Below are 17,423 nucleotides of genomic sequence, written 5' to 3'. Positions count from 1 at the left end.
CCCCCACTGAATTTATTTATTTATTTTTAGTTTTCAACATTCATTTCCACAAGATTTTGAGTTCCAAATTTTTCCCCATCTCTCCCTTGTACCCCACCCCAAGATTGCAAGCATATTGATTACCCCTTCCCCTAGTCTTCCCTATCTTATGCCTCCCCCATCTCTCCCCTTCCCCACTTCCCCCTTACTTTCTTGTAGGACAAAATGTATTTCTATAGCCCATTGCCTGTATATCTTATTCCAGTTCCATGTAAAAACAATTTTTTTAACATTTGTTTTTAAAACTTTGAGTTTCTGATTCTTTCCATTCTTCCCTCCTCACCCACCTCCCCTGAGAAGATAAGCAATTCAATATAGGTTCTATATGTAGTTATGCAAAACATTTCCATAGTAGTCATATTGTGAAAAACTATATTTTCCTCTGTCCTATCCTTCCCCCCCCATTTATTCTATTTTCTCCTTTGATCCTGTCCCTTTTCAAAACGGTTTGCTTCTGATTTCCCCCTCCCCCAATCTGCCTTCCTTTCTATCATCTCTTCCTGCCCCCCCCCCCACTTTCCTGTAGGGCAAAACATCCAATTGAGTGTATATGTTATTCCTCCTTAAGCAAAATCCGAGGAGAGTAAGGCTGACTCATTCATTTTCACCTCCCTGCTCTTTCCTCCATTATAACAGCTTTCTCTTGCCTCTTATGTGAGATAATTTACCCTATTATATCTCCCTTTCTCTTTCTCCCAACATATTACTCTCTTAACTCTTATATTAATTTTTTTAGATATCATCCCTTCATATTCAATTCTTCCTGTGCCTTCTGTCTATGTATACACACACACACATATACACTCCTGCATATACATATATATGTATATATACATACATACACAGACAGTCAGATTTTCTGTTCAGCTCTGGTGTTTTCATCAAGAATGATTGAAAGTCCTCTATCTCATTGAATTACCATATTTTCCCCTGAAGCATTACACTCAGTTTTGCTGGGTAGGTGATTCTTGGTTTTAATCCTAGCTCCTTTCACCTCCAGAATATCACATTCTAAGCATTTCCATCCCTTGACATAGAAACTGCTAGATTTTGTGTTAGCTTGATTGTGTTTCTACAATACTCAAATTGTTTCTTACTGACTGCTTGTGATATTTTCTCCTTGACATGGGAACTTTGGAATTTGGCTATAATATTCCTAGAAGTTTTCTTTTTGGGATCTTTTTCAATAGGCGATTGGTAGATTCTTTCAATTTCTATTTTACCCTCTGTTTCTAGAATATCAAGGCAGTTTTCCTTGATAATTTCTTGAAAGATGATGTCTAGGTTTTTTTTTTATCATGGCTTTCAGGTAGTCCAACAATTTTTAAATTATCTCTCCTGGATCTGTTTTCCAGGTCAGTTGTTTTTCCAAAAATATATTTCATGTTGTCTTCTATTTTTTCACTCTTTTGGATCTGTTTTATAATATCTTGATTTCTCATAAAGTCATTAGTTTCCATTTACTCCACTCTAATTCTTTTTTACAAGAAGACTTTCCTAACCCCTCTTAATTCCAGTCTCTTTTCTCTGTTAATTATTTCTGATTTATCCTGTATATCACTTCTTAGCGTATTTTGCTTTGCATGTTGTCTCCCTCCATTATGCTGTGACCTCCTTGAGGCCAGGGGCTGGGTTTTTTTTTTTTTGCCTCTTTTTGTATCCTTAGGGTTCAGCACAGAGACTGGCACATAATTAGCACTTAATAAATGTTTACTGATTACTGGTTAATTCAATTAGAACTACCTTAAAGCCACCTCAGGAGGTGGTGGGCCTTCCAGGGGTATGCTAATGAATGTTTAACAGTTGACTTAAATATTTAATGGTCTGGAAAGATGCATGCATGATACATTTTAAAGTTTAATCTGTTTATTAACACCTTCTTCACCATGTTCTTAAGTCTAGACAATCAACAAAACAATAAATCAAGTCCTGATTTGTAGTATGAAGGGTGTACAAGTTGGGTAAAGAACACCACTGGGCTTCCCTTTACTAAATGTCTTTAGGCAGAGGCTGGGGGATTATCTGTTGGAGAAGAGATTCCTGTTAAATGATAAGGTAGACTAAGTGATTTCTGAGGATCTTTCAAACTCTGATTTTCTGTAATCTGGTGACTAATTAATAAATAAGTGCTTATTAAGCACCTATTATGTACCAAACACCATGCTTTGTGCTAAGGATACAAATATAATGAAGGAAAGAATCCTTCTTCTCAATGACTTATCTTGCCTCTTATAAATATGGTCCATGCCTTCAAACTGAAGGAAAATAATTAGGCATCTTTCCCTTGTACTTGTCTCATCCTGCCTAGGCAGAGTAAAAACTCCAAGGTCCAACTCCAAGAACCCTTTAGTCCATGGATGATTTTCTTGGTTTATTGGCCCCATGACTCCTCTGATATTATTTTCATCATCCAGTTCTTCCACACTGAATCTGTATCAAAGGGCCAGAAAAGGCAGGGTGCATGGGGAGAGAGGAAGAAACTATTTTAGTGAATAACCTTGTATTACTTTCTGCACTGACATTCAATTCCAGTGCCTCATTGTGGTGGGGAGGTGACACCCTCCCAAATGGGAGTTATCTGAGGCTGTGTTAAAGGATCAGAATCTTTGGACATATCTAGAAGACTAGAGAGGCTTTGGGTGGTGATTATGAGTGACCATGAATAGCCAAACCCAGAGAAACTTGGAGAGTTGACAGTCAGACAATGATGATTTTGTTTTGATCTAGGGTTTTAGCAGCTAATAGAGACTGTCTACTGAAAATATGGGCACATTTTTAACCTGCATTAGTGGAGGAAATGCCAATACCAAGAAAATAATAGATCCATGAGGGACTCAAATAAGTAAATTCCATGGATTAATCAATTCTCACATTTCAAACTTTCTCTGTCCCCTCTTCTTCCTTTTTCCCCCAGTAGGTATGAGGAGATGGAGAACATCTCTACTGACAGGTGTGTACAGGAGGATTTTCTGTACCTTAAAAAGAATCCCACAAAAGTCCTGGTAGTTACAACCTTGATATTTTATATGTCATGCCCACTTTGCAAAGCTAAATCCAAACTAACAGGATAGAACAAAGATCACAAAAGAAAAGAGTGATGCTGCTTTAAACTCGGTCAATTCTTGCTTCTTAATTTCTACCCCGCCCCCTCCAAATCCAACCTGGCATAGCATCTTCAGGGTTAGTACAAACAATATTTTCCTTCCAGAAAAAGGAGGAGGGTGAGAGAAAAAAAAAAGGAAAAGCAATTCTTACGACATTCACCTTAATACTCCATTTGGCATTCGCAGCCCACACCCTGCCATCCTCTATCGAATTCACTTTGCCTCCAGATATAAATCATCACTAAATGGCGCAGTTACTGTTCCCAAACAGCTGCTTCTCATATCCCCTTGGGTGACACTGATGTTGCTGCCTTAATTTTCAATAGCGAGCTCTAAAGTGTTGGAGACTAAAGAGCTAATAAACACCTTCTTGTCTTAACGGTTATGCGAGATGCACTTCACTCTGGGGTGTGCTGGAGAAGTGGTTCTCTGCAGTTGTATTAGCATGAGTACTGAACCTGCTCTTTCCAGAGCCTCATCGCCTCCACATTGGTTAGTTATTTAGCTTTAGAAGCAATGGTTTTTCCTTTCAGGCTACTAAGCAAGATACCTCTTCAGTGATAGCCTGGTAGCTTGTGTGGGGCGGGGGGACACAAATGGACTTTGATGCTTCTCAGAGATAAATTTTTAACTAGGCAGATAAGTGTCATAGGGGATAGAAGGCTGGCCTTGGAGTCAGGAAGACAAAAATTATAATCCTGCCTCAGATGCTTACTAGTTGTATGACCCTGGGCCTCACTTAACCTCTGGCAGTCTCAATTTCCTCATCTGTAAAATGGGGACAGCAGTAACATCTACCTGAGGAACCAATAAGATAATATATGTAAAGCTCTTAGCAAACTTTAAATCACAAGGAGTGGGGTCATCCAAGGTCCCACCTTCCTTTCAAAATCTCTTTTCTTTCCCACAATATCTTCTCCCTTCAGCCCAAGGAATCTATCTTGTGTTCTATTTCTATAGACTTTTATCCTCAGCTAGTTGACATAATTCACAACAAAAATTTATAGAGATCTACTAGGAGATGGTATATGGCCCAGTGGATAGAGTGCCAGTTCTGGAATCAGGAAAACCTGAGTTCATGTCTGACCTCAGAAATTACTACCTGTGTGACCTTGAGCAAGTCACTTAACTGTTTGCCTCAATTTCCTCACCTGTAAAATGTGCTGGAGAAGGAAATGGCAAACCACTTTGGTATTTTTATTTAGGTCAGATTCAGGTAGTGGTTCACATGTGAAATAATTCACATAGATGACATTCTCTTTTAGCCATTAGGAGCTTTACTTGACATATAAGCAACATGGGCCTCCTTAGCAAGAAAGCTAATTGAGACCCAGATATTTGGGGGACCTATGCTTATACAGAGGTTTCAGAATGATGATGTAGTTTTAGAGCTTTTTATGGGGGCTAAAGATAAAGACTGGGGGACACAAAAGCAATTCTTTTGGTCTTACAAGATAAGGAGGCATTTTATGATATTTCAGGATAAGGGGAAAAGGATTTTAGGATGCCCCCAAATTATAGAATAAGCTACAGAATGAGCCTCCCTCCCCAAAGTACTGGAAAAGCAACCTTTAATATTCTTTTTTAACCCCTAGGATACTGTTTGTATACACATCAGTATCTTTCCCAAGAAAACCCCCAAAAGGTCTGAAAATGATTAAACAATGACTACTATGAGTAAGGTATTACTTGAGGTAAAAGGAAGGGGAACAAAACAGAATCTTAATTTAAGACCTGCCCCATGCCCTCAAGGAATTTGCAATCTCTTTGGAATGAGACTTTAGGTACATTTGAAACTTTAAGATAGTAAGGCCCTATATAATCATTGCTAAGCGATTGGTACAGGTAGTAAATGGTATAGGAGTCCAGAGAAGGTAGAATCACAGTGGACTGTGTTAAATTTTGTATAGGTAGCTAGGACTTAAAGGAAGAATGAAGTTCAAACAGGCAGCTAGGTGGTCTAGTGAAAAGAGTACTGGGCCTAGAGTTAGAAAGATTAGAGTTCAGATTTGACCTCAGACACTTCCTAGCTCTGTGATCCTGGGCAAGTCACCTAACCTCTGCCTACTTAAGATTGGAGAAGGAAATGACAAACCACTCCAGTATCTTTGCCAAGAAAATCCGGTTGGGGCCATGAAGAATTGGACATGATTGAACAACAACAAAGAGTTCAAATAAGCACAGAGAAGGGGCATGTATGTGTTTCTATACAAGGTATCTGGATACCAAAGGTGTGTTTGGGGAATAGTGAATAACTGGATTAGGGGAGTATATAGAATTTCTGAGTTAGAAGGAATTTTCAAGGTCATTGTGTCCAATCTCCTGCCCACGCATGAATCTCTCCCACAATATCCCTAACAAATAGCCTCCCAACCAGTTTTTGAATATCCCCAGTGACAGAGAATTTTCCATTTCAATTCCACAGGGAGTAATACTATCAACATATTTATATAAAGTTTTAAGATTGGCAAGACACATTGCTCACAAGAATCTTTTGAGATGGTTGATACTATTATCCCCATTTTACAGAGAAGAAAACTGAGAGATAGAGAGGTTAAGTGATCTGCCAAAGAAACTCAGCTAGTAAGTGTTGAAACCCATACTTACACATCTTCCAACTTCAATATCAGTGTTTTTTTCTCCTACACTAATGAAGGCCAGAAAATTTACCAAAAGTACTACTCTTCACAGAGACATACATATTTGAAGAGGATTCTCTATTTTGCAAACCTTAGAGCACTATGTAAAGGTTAACTATTATTATTATTATACAAAAGTTGTAAGTTAAATGATGGAACTTTCAGCACTGTAACAAATAACAAAGAAATATTTGAGGTCAGGAGCACTGCTGAGGACCTTTCAGATTATACTTGATGAGTGTTCATCTACCCTTTCTATTTATGTGGCTGTTCATATCTAGTAGAATCAATTGCCTTGAATGTTTAGGACACAATAACCAAACTTGGGGGGCAATCAACAGTTATGGTATTTTTTTTTTCTTTTTACTCTTTAATTTCCTGCTCTTCCTCCCAAAATTGTGTTGACAGATGATGATTACTAATTGGTTTCAATCTGGGGCAGGGAGACATTAAATAGGAAGGAAAATAAAGAAAAGAAGAAAGGGGGGCAGGGCTTGAGTGGCTAGGTGGTGCAGTGAATAGAGCACCAGCCCTGGAGTCAGGAGGACCTGAGTTCAAATACGGCCTCAGACACTTAACACAAAGATTATAGCTGTGTGACCTTGGGCAAGTCACTTAGCCCCAATCGCCCTCCAAAAAGAAAAAAAAATAAGGAGAAGAAAGAGGGGGAATTTTTTATTTGGGGGAGAAAAGATCACTATGCTCCTAACTATGGTCAAATGGAGCTATAATTTTTCTAATGGCTCCTGATCACTCAGACTTATGGAAGTACTTTTCTCTATGATAATCCCATACCCTCTCTCCATTCCCTCCATCACCCCCTTACTAACCAAAACAAATATACTTTTCATTCTCAAAATCTATCTGCAATTCTACAAGGTTGAATCAGAAAGGAACAGTGAGAAATAGAAGATAACTTAATTTTCTTTTTAAGCAAATTGGAGTAGCTCAAATCAGTGCAACTCATATTATTAGCAGCCTGTTAATCCATTACTCCAGGATTTAGCTTAATATTTTGTAAGAATAAGCATTGCAGTGACTGGAATTTATATAGCTGTTTAAGGTTTCAAAAGCACTTTGTATACTTAATTTTGTTTGACCCTTTGAATGACCCTGAGAAATAGGTATTCCAAGCATTATTTATTCCCAGTTCACACATGAGATAACTGAGTTTGTGACTTGACCACTGTGAGTTTGTGAGCTAACCAGAAGCAGGATTTAAACCCAGATCTTCCTAATTCTCCATCCAGTATACAATACTGTATGGCAATGGATGAATGAGTTGAATGAATGAATTTTATAGTTTCATGAAATAGCAAGAATAATACAAATAACTGAAATTTATATATTACCTTCACAGAGTGCCATGGCAAGGTGGTGTAGTAAGTAGAGGATTAGATATGGAAGACTTGAGTTCAAATCAAATTTCAGACACTTACTAACCCTTGAACAATGGGAAAGTCACTTAGTTTCTGTTTGCGTTAGTTTCCTCATATGTAAAATGTGGAAAATAATAACTATTTCCCAGGATTATTGAGAGGAAAAAATTAAATAATATTTTTTCAGTGCTTGGCCAAACTTGTTTTTGTTGTTTAGTCATTTTAGGTCATGTCCAACTCTTCATGACCCTTTTGGGGTTTTCTTGGCAAAGATACTGGAGTGGTTTGCCATTTCCTTCTCCAGCTCATTTTACAGATGAGGAAACTGATGCAAACAGGGTTAGGTGACTTGCCCAGCCAGGGTCACACAGCTAGGAAATATCTGAGGTCATATTTGACTCAGGAAGATGAGTCTTCTTGACTCCAGGCCCAGCACTCTAGCTGCCCAACCTAGCTGCAAACCTTAAAGCACTATATAAATACTAGCTATTACTATGGTTATTTTTAATTTTAATTTATTCTTAACATTATTTTTTTTAAATTTGACTTCCAAATTCTCTCTCTCTCCAGCTCCTCCCCTAACCATAAAGAAGGTAAGAAATGTCATATCAATTGTACATGTGAAATCATACAAAATAGATTTCCATATTAGCCATGTCACCAAAAAAGCAAGAAAAATAAAATAAAAAAATTATATTTCCATTTTACTCAGAGATCAATAGTTCTTTCTTTGAAGATGGATAGCTTTTTTCATCATAAGTACTTTAGAATTGTCTTGGATCATTGTGTTGTTCAGAGGACTTTAGTCTTTCACAGTGGATCATCATTAAAATATTGCTCTTACTGTGTGCACTGTTCTATTGGTTCTGCTCACTTCACTATGCATCAGTTCATGTAAGTCTTTCCAGGTTTTTCTGAAATCATCCTGCTCATCATTTTTTGTAGACAACAGTATTCCATCACAATCATATACTTGTTCAGTGAATATCCAGTTGATGGGCATCCCCTCAATTTCCAATTTTTTCACAAAAAGAGCTGCTATAAATATTTTTGTACAAAGAGGTAATTTTCACTTTTCTTTGGTCATTTTGGGATTCAGAACTACCAGTGATATTGCTGAGTCAAAGGATTTGTAATCTTTTGGATGTAATTCCAACTTCTTCAGAATGATTGGAGCAGTTCAAAACTCCACCAACAGTGTTCTAATTTTTCCATATCTTCACAAGCAGTTGTCATTTTCCTTGTCTGTCATGTTAACCAATCTGATGATTGTGAAGTGGTAACTCAGAATAGTTTTAATGGGTATTTCTCTAATCAATGGTAATTTAGAGATTATTTTTATGTGATTATTGATAGCTTTGATTTCTTCTGAAAACTGCCTGTTCATATCCTTTAACCACTTATAAATTAGGGAATGACTTCTTTTTATAAATTTGGTTCAGTTGCCTATATATATTTGAAAAATGAGGCCTTCATCAGAGAAACTTTAAAAAATTTCCCCATTTCCTATTTTCCTTCTAATTTTGGCTGCATCGATCTTGTTTATGCAAAACCTTTTTAATTTCATATAATCAAAGTTATCCATTTTATTTCCCATGATCTTTATCTCTTGCTGATCATAAACTCTTCTCTCATCTATAGAATTAGAACTAGTACATTTTTCCAGGTTCCCATAATTTACCTTTTTTTTTTCCTTTTTAGAGGGCAATTGGGGTTAAGTGACTTGCCCAAGGTCACACAGTGAGTTTTTGTGTCAAGTGTCTGAGGCTGGATTTGAACTCAGGTCCTCATGACTCCAGGGCTGGTGCTCCATTCACTGCACCACCTACCCACCCTCCTTAATTTACTTTTGATATCAACCTTTGTATGAATAAATCATTTATCCATTTTAACATTATCTTGGTTATGTGTTATGAAATATTCTATATGCCTAATTTCTGTCAACCTTCTTTTTAGTTTTCCCTGAAATTTTTGTCAATTAGTTCTTGCCCTAAATCTTGGACCTTCGAGTTTATCAAACAGTAGATTATTATGAGCATTAACTACTGTGTTTTATATATTTAATTGATTCTATCAATCTACCACTCTCTTTCTTAACCTATACCAGATTATTTTGATGTCTACTGCTTTGTAATATAGTTTTAAATCTGGTGCTATTAGGCAACCTTTACTTTTTTTCATTGATATTTTTTGCCTTTTTTCCCCCAGGGGAACTATATTATTATTTTTTTCTAGCTCTATGAAATAATTAATTGGTATTTCGATTAGCATGGCACTAAAAAAGCAAATGAACTTAGGTAGAATTATCATTTTTAATATATTGGCTTGGCCTGCCTCTGAGAAATTAATATTTCATTAATTATTTAAATGTATATTTGTGTAAAGAGTGTTTTGTAATTGTGTTTATATAGTCCCTAGATTTGTCTTGGCAGATAGACTCCAAAGTATTTTATATTGTCTACAGTTATCTTAAAATAGACTTTCTCTTTCTGTTTCTTCCTGCTGGGTTTTGTTGATAGTGTGTAGAAATGCTAATGATTTATGGCTTATTTTATATCTTGCAATTTTTCTAAAGTTGTTAATTGTTTCAACTAGTTTTTTAGTTGATTCCCTAGGGTTCTTTAAGTATACCATCATATCATCTGCAAAGAATGATAATTTTGTTCCTTATTGCCTATTCCAATTCCTTCTATTTCTTTCTCTTATCTTATTGCTATAACTAACATTTCTAGTACAATATTGAATAATGGTGATAATGGACACCCTTGCTTCATCTCAGATTTTCTTGGAAAGACTTCTTGCTTGTCCCCATCACAAATAATATTTGTTCCTGGTTTTAGATAGCTAATACTTATAATTTTAAGAAAAACTTTATTCCTATGCTGTCAATAGTAATGAGTGGTATATTTTGTCAAAAGCTTTTTCTGTATCTGTTGAGATAACCATATTATTTTTCTTGTTTTTGTTACTAATATGGTCAATTATTCTGATATTTTCTGTAACACTGAACAAGCACTCTATTCCTGATATAAATCCTACCATAATGTATTATCTTTGCAATACATTACTGTAATCTCCTTACTAATATTTTATTTAAAATTTTTGCACCACTATTCATTAGGGAAATTGGCCTGTTGTTTTCTTTCTGTGTTTTTATTCTCCTTGGTTTAGGTACCAAAATCATATTTGCTTCATAAAAGGAATTTGATAGGACTCTTTCTTTGCCTATTTTTCCAAATATTTTATATGATATTGTGACTAGATGTTTGGTAGAATTCACTTGTGAATCCATTTGGTCCTGGAGATTTTTCTTAGAGAACTCATTTATATATTGTTCAATTATTTTTTTCCCTTAAGACAGGGTTATTTAAGTATTCTATTTCTTCTTTTGTTAATCTGGGCAGTTTTTATTTTTATCAACATTAATTCATTTGACTTCAATTGTCAGTTTTATTGTCATATAATTGGGCAAAATAACTCCTAATAATTACTTTCATCTCATCTTCATTGGTGGTGCATTTCCCCCTTTCATTTTTCATACAGGTAATTTGATTTTCTTCTTTCTCTTTTAAAATAAAGTTAACCAGTGATTTATCTGTTTTATTGTATTCCTCCCTCATAAAACCAGCTCCTAGGTCATTGTTGTTATTTTTATTTTTTTACTTTAAATTTTATTAATCTCTCCTTTGATTTTCATTTTTATGTTTTATTGGGTTTTTTTAGCTTGTTCTTTAAAAAAAATTTTTTAGTTGCATCCCTACTTCATGAACCTGATGTTTCTATCTTTTATTGATGTGTGCATTTAGAGACATAAAATTTCCCATATGTACTAAGTACTGCCAAGCTGCATCCCATGGATTTTGGTATGTTTTCATTTTTCTTCATTATCTTTAATGAAATTATTGATTGTTTCTATGATTTATTATTTGACCCACTCATTCTTTAGGATTAGGCTGCTTGGTTTCCAGTTAATTTTTAATCAATGCTTCCACATTCCTCCATTAAATGTAATTTTATTGTATTATGGTATGAAAAGTGTTTATTTAATATTTCTGTTTTGCTGCATTTGTATATGAGATTTTTATCTCCTAATACATGATTACTTTTTGTGAATGTGCCATGTATAGCTGTGAAAAAAGGCATATGCCTTTCTATTCTCATTCAATTTTCTCTAAAGGAATATCATATCTAACTCTTCTAACATTCTATTCAACTCTTTAACTTCTTTATTATTTATTTTTCGGTTTGATTTATCTTGTTCTGAAAAAGGAAAGTTGAGGTTTCCCCAATTGTATATTTTTTTACTGTCTATTTCTCCTGTAATTGTAACTTTTCCTTTAAGAATTTGGATGCTATGCCATTTGGTATATATTTATTTAGTATTGGTGTAACTTCATTGTCTATGGTACCTCTTAGCAAGATGTTGTTTTCCTAATTATCTTGCTTTTGTTTTGTCTGAGATCCTGATTAATATCCCTGCCATTTTTAGTCCAGCTAAAACAGAATAGATTCTAATCCAGCCTTCTATTTTAACTGTATCTGTGTCTTCTGTTTCAAGTGCTTTTCTTTCAAACAATATATTGTTGGATTCTGGTTTCTAATCCATTCTGTTGGCTTCTTTTTTATGAGTGAGTTCATCCTATTCAAATGCACAATTATGATTATAAACTGTGCATTTCCCTCCATCCTATTTTCTTCTGCTTATCCTTCTCACTCTCTTTTCACCCTGTCCCTCCTCAAGAGTCTCATTTGCTTCTGACCTCCTTTAGTCAGCCTTCCAATTTTTTTTACCTCTTCCCCCTTCTCATATACCCTTTCCTGCTTACTTCTCTATTGAGTAATAGAGATTTCTATACCCAATTGAGTGTGTGTGTGTGTGTGTGTACATTCTTCTATCTTTGTACCAATAAAGATTCGAGTGAAGTTCAAGCATTGACCCTCCCCTTTTTCTCCTTTCCCTGTGAAAGTTCTTTCTTGCATGCCTCTTTTATGTGAGATAATTTTCCTCATTCTTCCTCTGCTTTACCCCTTTCTCCCTGTGCATCCCTCTTTCTCACCTATTTATTTTTTTTAGATTGTCCCAATATAATAAACTCTCTGTGTATGTAGATGCTTTCTAACATGTATCATCTTCCTGTATAGGAATGTTAACAGTTTAAACTTATTGAGTTCCCTAAGATTTCTCTTTCATGTTTATATTTTTATGTTTTCATTAAGTCTTGTGTTTGAAAGTCAAAATTTCTATTCATCTCTGGTGTTTTTATCAGGAGAGCTTGAAAGTCCTCTTTGTCATTATACATTTTTTCCCCTTTAAGGATTATACATAACTATAAAAATAATTTTGTTGAGTAGGTTATTCTTGTTTGTATTCCTAGCTGCTTTGCCTTCTGGAATATCACATTCCAAGCCCTCTGTTCATTTAACATGGTAGCTGCTAAATCTTGTGTGATCCTGAGTATGGCACTGTAGTATTTGAATGGTTTCTTTCTGGCTACTTGAAATACTTTCTCTTTAACTAGGCAGTTCTTGAATTTGGCTATCATAATGCTGGGAGTTTTCATTTTGGGATTTCTTTTAGGAGGTGACTTGTAGATTCTTTCAATTTCTATTTTACCCTCTGGTTCCAGGATATCAGGGAAGTTTTCCTTTTTAATTTATTGAAATATGTTGTCTAGGCTCTTTCTTTGATAATGGCTTTCATATAACTCAGTAATTCTTAAATTATCTCTCTTCAATCTATTTTTGAGGTCAGTTGTTTTTACAATGAGATATTTTACATTTTCATTTATTTTTTCATGCTTTTGACCTTTATTTATATTTTCTTGATATATATTACTCATTACCTTGATATATGGACTCATTACCTTCCACTTGCTCAATTCAAATTTTTAACAAATTATTTTCTTCAGTCAGTTTTTGTACCTCATTTTCCATTTTAGCCAATTCTGTTTTTAAGGAGTTATTTTCATTAGTGAATTTGCATATCTCTTTTACTATTTGACCAATTCTCTTTTTAAGGTGTTATTTTCTTTGAGTTGTGTGTGTGTTTAACAATCTATTGTCTTTTCATAATTTTCTTGCATTGCCCTTATTTCTTTTCCCAACTTTTCCTCTAACCATTCTTATTTGGTTTTTAAAATAATTTATTTTAGCTCTTCTAGGAATTCTTGCTGGACTTGTGTTCTTGCTCCCCTGACAGCCATAAGTTCTCCTCAGGGTCACTGTTTCTTTGTTACTAAAAGTGTTCCTCTACACCCTGGAACTGTGACTCAGAAGTGGGTACAGGCAATGAAGTTGGCAAATAGTGTCCTGTACTCCACTCAGTGCCCACACAGAGGTTCCCTATAATCTCTTTCTGACAGTTGTTCAATCCTTTTAAAGCCTTTGGCTTGAGACCGCCAGAAGCTGCTATTGCTGATGCCACTGCCTCCAAAGCTTATAGCTAGTATTGCTGCCAGATGCACTCCTGACCAGCCTCCACCCTGGTGTCACAGACCTCTCTTTCTGCCCTCCTAAGTTGTCTTGGGCTAGAAAAATATCTCGCCCTGACTTTTTGTTACCTCTGTTGCTCCAGAATTAAATTTCAGGCATTATTTTAAAGTTGTTTGAAAGGAAACATTGATGAGGTAGGCTGTAATTCTTCTACTTTGCCATCTTGGCTTATTATTATTATTATTAGTAGTAGTAGTAGTAGTAGTAGTAATATAGCCTCACAACAAACCTGTGCTAGCTACAGATGGATAAAGCACATTTTGGGGAGTCACTTCCCCAACATATCAATGTAGAATCAATCAATAGATTTTTAAAGCGATGTCACAGAGAGATTACCAATTCAAAATGTCAAAACTACCCATATATTACCTTTGTTGAAACTAATTTGCAAAAGAGGATTAAAAGTATTTTGTACCCACCTTCCCTAGAGAGAGTAGCTATCTTTTCTTATGACTTATGACTGGCAGGCTGTCATTCCCTTGAGGCGAGCTCTACCTGCCTTGCACCTTACCCAACACACAAAGTGAAATACTAAAAAACTAGAGCTCCATTCCTCCTAGGCTGGTAGATGATAGTATCCCAGTCTTATGAGGGGGAAACAAGTTCATAGCAGTTAAAACACATGCCCAACTGACACTGCCAGCAAGTACCAGAGCTACTGTTCTACACTAGGTTTCTTGACCCTTAAGGCAGTATGATGTAGTATAAAGAAGACTGGATTTGCAGTCAGGAGACCTGGGTCTTGAAGTCAAATCTTGATTTGAAGGGATTAAGCTAGGCATCTCTAAGGTAACTTCTAGCTCTATATCTTTTATTTTTCTACTGTATCACAGTAGTTGATCAAATCCCTAATATAATTAAAAATACTATGAATAAATAGCTGTAAATATTTATATAGAGTTTTATGATATACAAAGCAATCCTATGAAATAGATATTGTAAGTATTAGTCTTTCTATTTTATAGATCAGGAAACAAAGCTGGTATTTAAACGCACTTCTCCTAAATACCAGGTCTAATGCTCTTTCCATTATAGAATAATAGATCATCTGCCAAGTACAATTTGAAAAGCATTAAGAGTTCTCCTCCCTCTCAAGTATTTTTCTTACCTGGGATCCCAGCTCTTGAAATTCCTCCATTAATTATTCCTTTATTCAATTTTCCTATCCTTATGACTCCCTTTATAAAAGCAAATAGTCCTAGAAGGACTATCCCATTGGGTAACTAACACTTTAATATGGATTAGTTGGTTAAATTCTTTACTTCTTTGGCAAGGGCAGGACAAATCAGGCCATCTTGGAAAGACTTTGGATGAGGGGGAATGATTGAAGAAAAATAGGGCAGAGAATAAGAAATGGAGGGATGTTTATTCTCAGTTTTGGCTATGACCAACTGTTTCAGAAAACAATTGTTGTGCTATAGACTTCAAAACTAAAGAGAGTACACTGTGGTATGGAAGACTTTCAGGGTGTCTTTTTTCTGGAAGAAAAGAAAAAGGAATAAAACTAAAGGGCCTCATGACAGGGACCATCTGATTTTAACTGCTTATTCAGCAAAATTAAGAATGCAATTGAGGGGTAAATTACTTAATGGTGCTAAGCTTTAAAAGTATGCATTCACAGTGAATAGTGAACAATAATTAATTACTCAGGTGGCCTTTTAAATAATTAAAAATGTTCTCTGGGGAGCAATTAAAACTGAACAAAAGTGAGGAATTTTGTATGCCTAATTTTTCTCAACCTCTTGCTCTTTCACCAGTGGAAAAAAGTAGATTTTTTTTAAATCAAAGGAATAAATTTTGTCTTCAAGATCAGTCACTGAACATAACTCTCTCTCCAGCAAAAAATTTAAAAAAGGATCCTCTTCTTGCTTTTTCATTTTAACATTTTTATTATGTTCTTTTCATATCTTCATGTCTAAGTATATCCTTCCCCCCTTTTTTAAGCCATCCCTTGTAACAAAGAATAAAAAAGAAAGTAGTTCCATAAAACTAAGCAACAGACTAACTGGTTAAGCTAATCAATTTATCAACAAAGTCTACACACACACACACACACACACACACACACACACACACTGTGTTCCACATCCACAATTCCCTCTCTCCCAACATTTTTTCATTTCTTCTCTGTGGTTCCTATTTTTAAACCTTTGTTCATTCCACATATGTTTTTATTAGGTCTCTAATATCTGTCTAGAAAGATGAGAGAGATTATGGAGAACAGGAGAGAAATGACTGTGTGTATGTGTGTGTGTGTGTGTGTGTGTGTGTGTATGTGTGTGTAATGGGTTGCTCTACTGGGTAAGAGTGACAGATTTGTAATCAGGAGGTACTGGGATCAATTTGATGAGAAATTTCAAATAAATTCAACATTTCAGGAAACACTATAAACACTCAATAAACACTATACTATAAAGACTAGGTGTAGCCTTGAGGGAGACAGAACTAAATAAGACATAGACAAAGATGCCTGACCTCAAAGAACATACCATTTTGAAAGTGAAGTAAGAAGTACACAGGTAGTTATAATACTAAACAGAATATGGTGAGTGCATTAGAAGAATACAGAATACTGGGAGAGCTCTAAGATATATAGGTAGATAACCAAAGAATTTATTATTTCCTTAATATATGCCAGTCACTGTGTTAAGAGATAGGGATACAAATACAATCAAGCAAGACAACCTTTAACTTCAAGTCCTTAAATTCCAGTGGGGGAACAAAATATATAAAGGGGAGCTGGAAAAGGGGAGTGGTGTATTCATTATCTGTGTGATTCTGGGCAAGTCACTTTTTTTTCCCAGTCTCAGTTTATTTATCTGTAAAATGGGGACAATAATAGCACCTACCTCCCAGGATTATTGTAAGGATCAAATGAGATAACATACTATTTTGTAAACTTTTATTTGTTATTTAAATGCTTTTCCTCCTCTTCCTCTTTCTCCCTGTCCTTTTCTTTCCCCACTCATTAGTCTAGTAAGTATGATGGAGGCTTCAGCCTATAAGGTAATGTGGAAAGCTATTTTATAAGGGCTGAAGGACACAGGGGCAAAATCAGGATAACAGTGGGTAGTGGATGGAGGAAAGATTGAAGAATTGGTAGGATTTCAAGAGGAAGAAATGGACGGAAGACATTCCAGGAATAGGGAGGTGATGAAAGCGTCACGATGCAGGGAAGTGCAAGGTGTTAATGGAATGGTTAATCCAGTTCATTTAAGCAAATTATATATTAGCTATCTCCTACACATAGCATTATGCTAGGTGCTTGGGATTCAAAGATTGGGGGAGCAGCCCTGCCTTTGTAACCCAGCCTTATCTGGACATGCCCAGTTTAGATGATATGGAGGCTTCTTTGAGGGGCCTTTGGAGCATGTTCAGATTGACTACCATGGGAGCTCTCACCTCCCCTAACACATGGGTGGGGGTAGTCTACTTTGACTGGCCACTGATATGTTTAAAACTGGCCGGTTTGAGCCAATTACTGTCCATTTACCACTCTTTTCTGCTGCACTCTTTTTTTTTAATCTGCTATATACAGAGTGTAAAGATCCCAGTTCACTCACAGAAAGCACACCATGAACTGAACCAGTGAGAGAGGAGAGGAAGGACTTTCCTTCCCCTTCTCCTTCTCTCTCACCCCAGTGAGCCATGGTGACTGGTGCCAGAATTGCAGGTGGAATGCTGCAACCAGTCTGGCATGGAAGTCCTGAGGAGTCAGGATACCTGGGAACTTGAGCCTGAGTTGTTGTGGGGCAGGGGGCGTCGGTGTG

The sequence above is a fragment of the Petaurus breviceps genome, unplaced genomic scaffold, assembly GCF_028583685.1.
Source record: "Petaurus breviceps papuanus isolate PSGF00001 unplaced genomic scaffold, PetGlider_PUasm1.0 178, whole genome shotgun sequence".
NCBI lineage: Eukaryota > Metazoa > Chordata > Mammalia > Diprotodontia > Petauridae > Petaurus > Petaurus breviceps.
Note: the sequence above shows the minus strand (reverse complement) of the source record.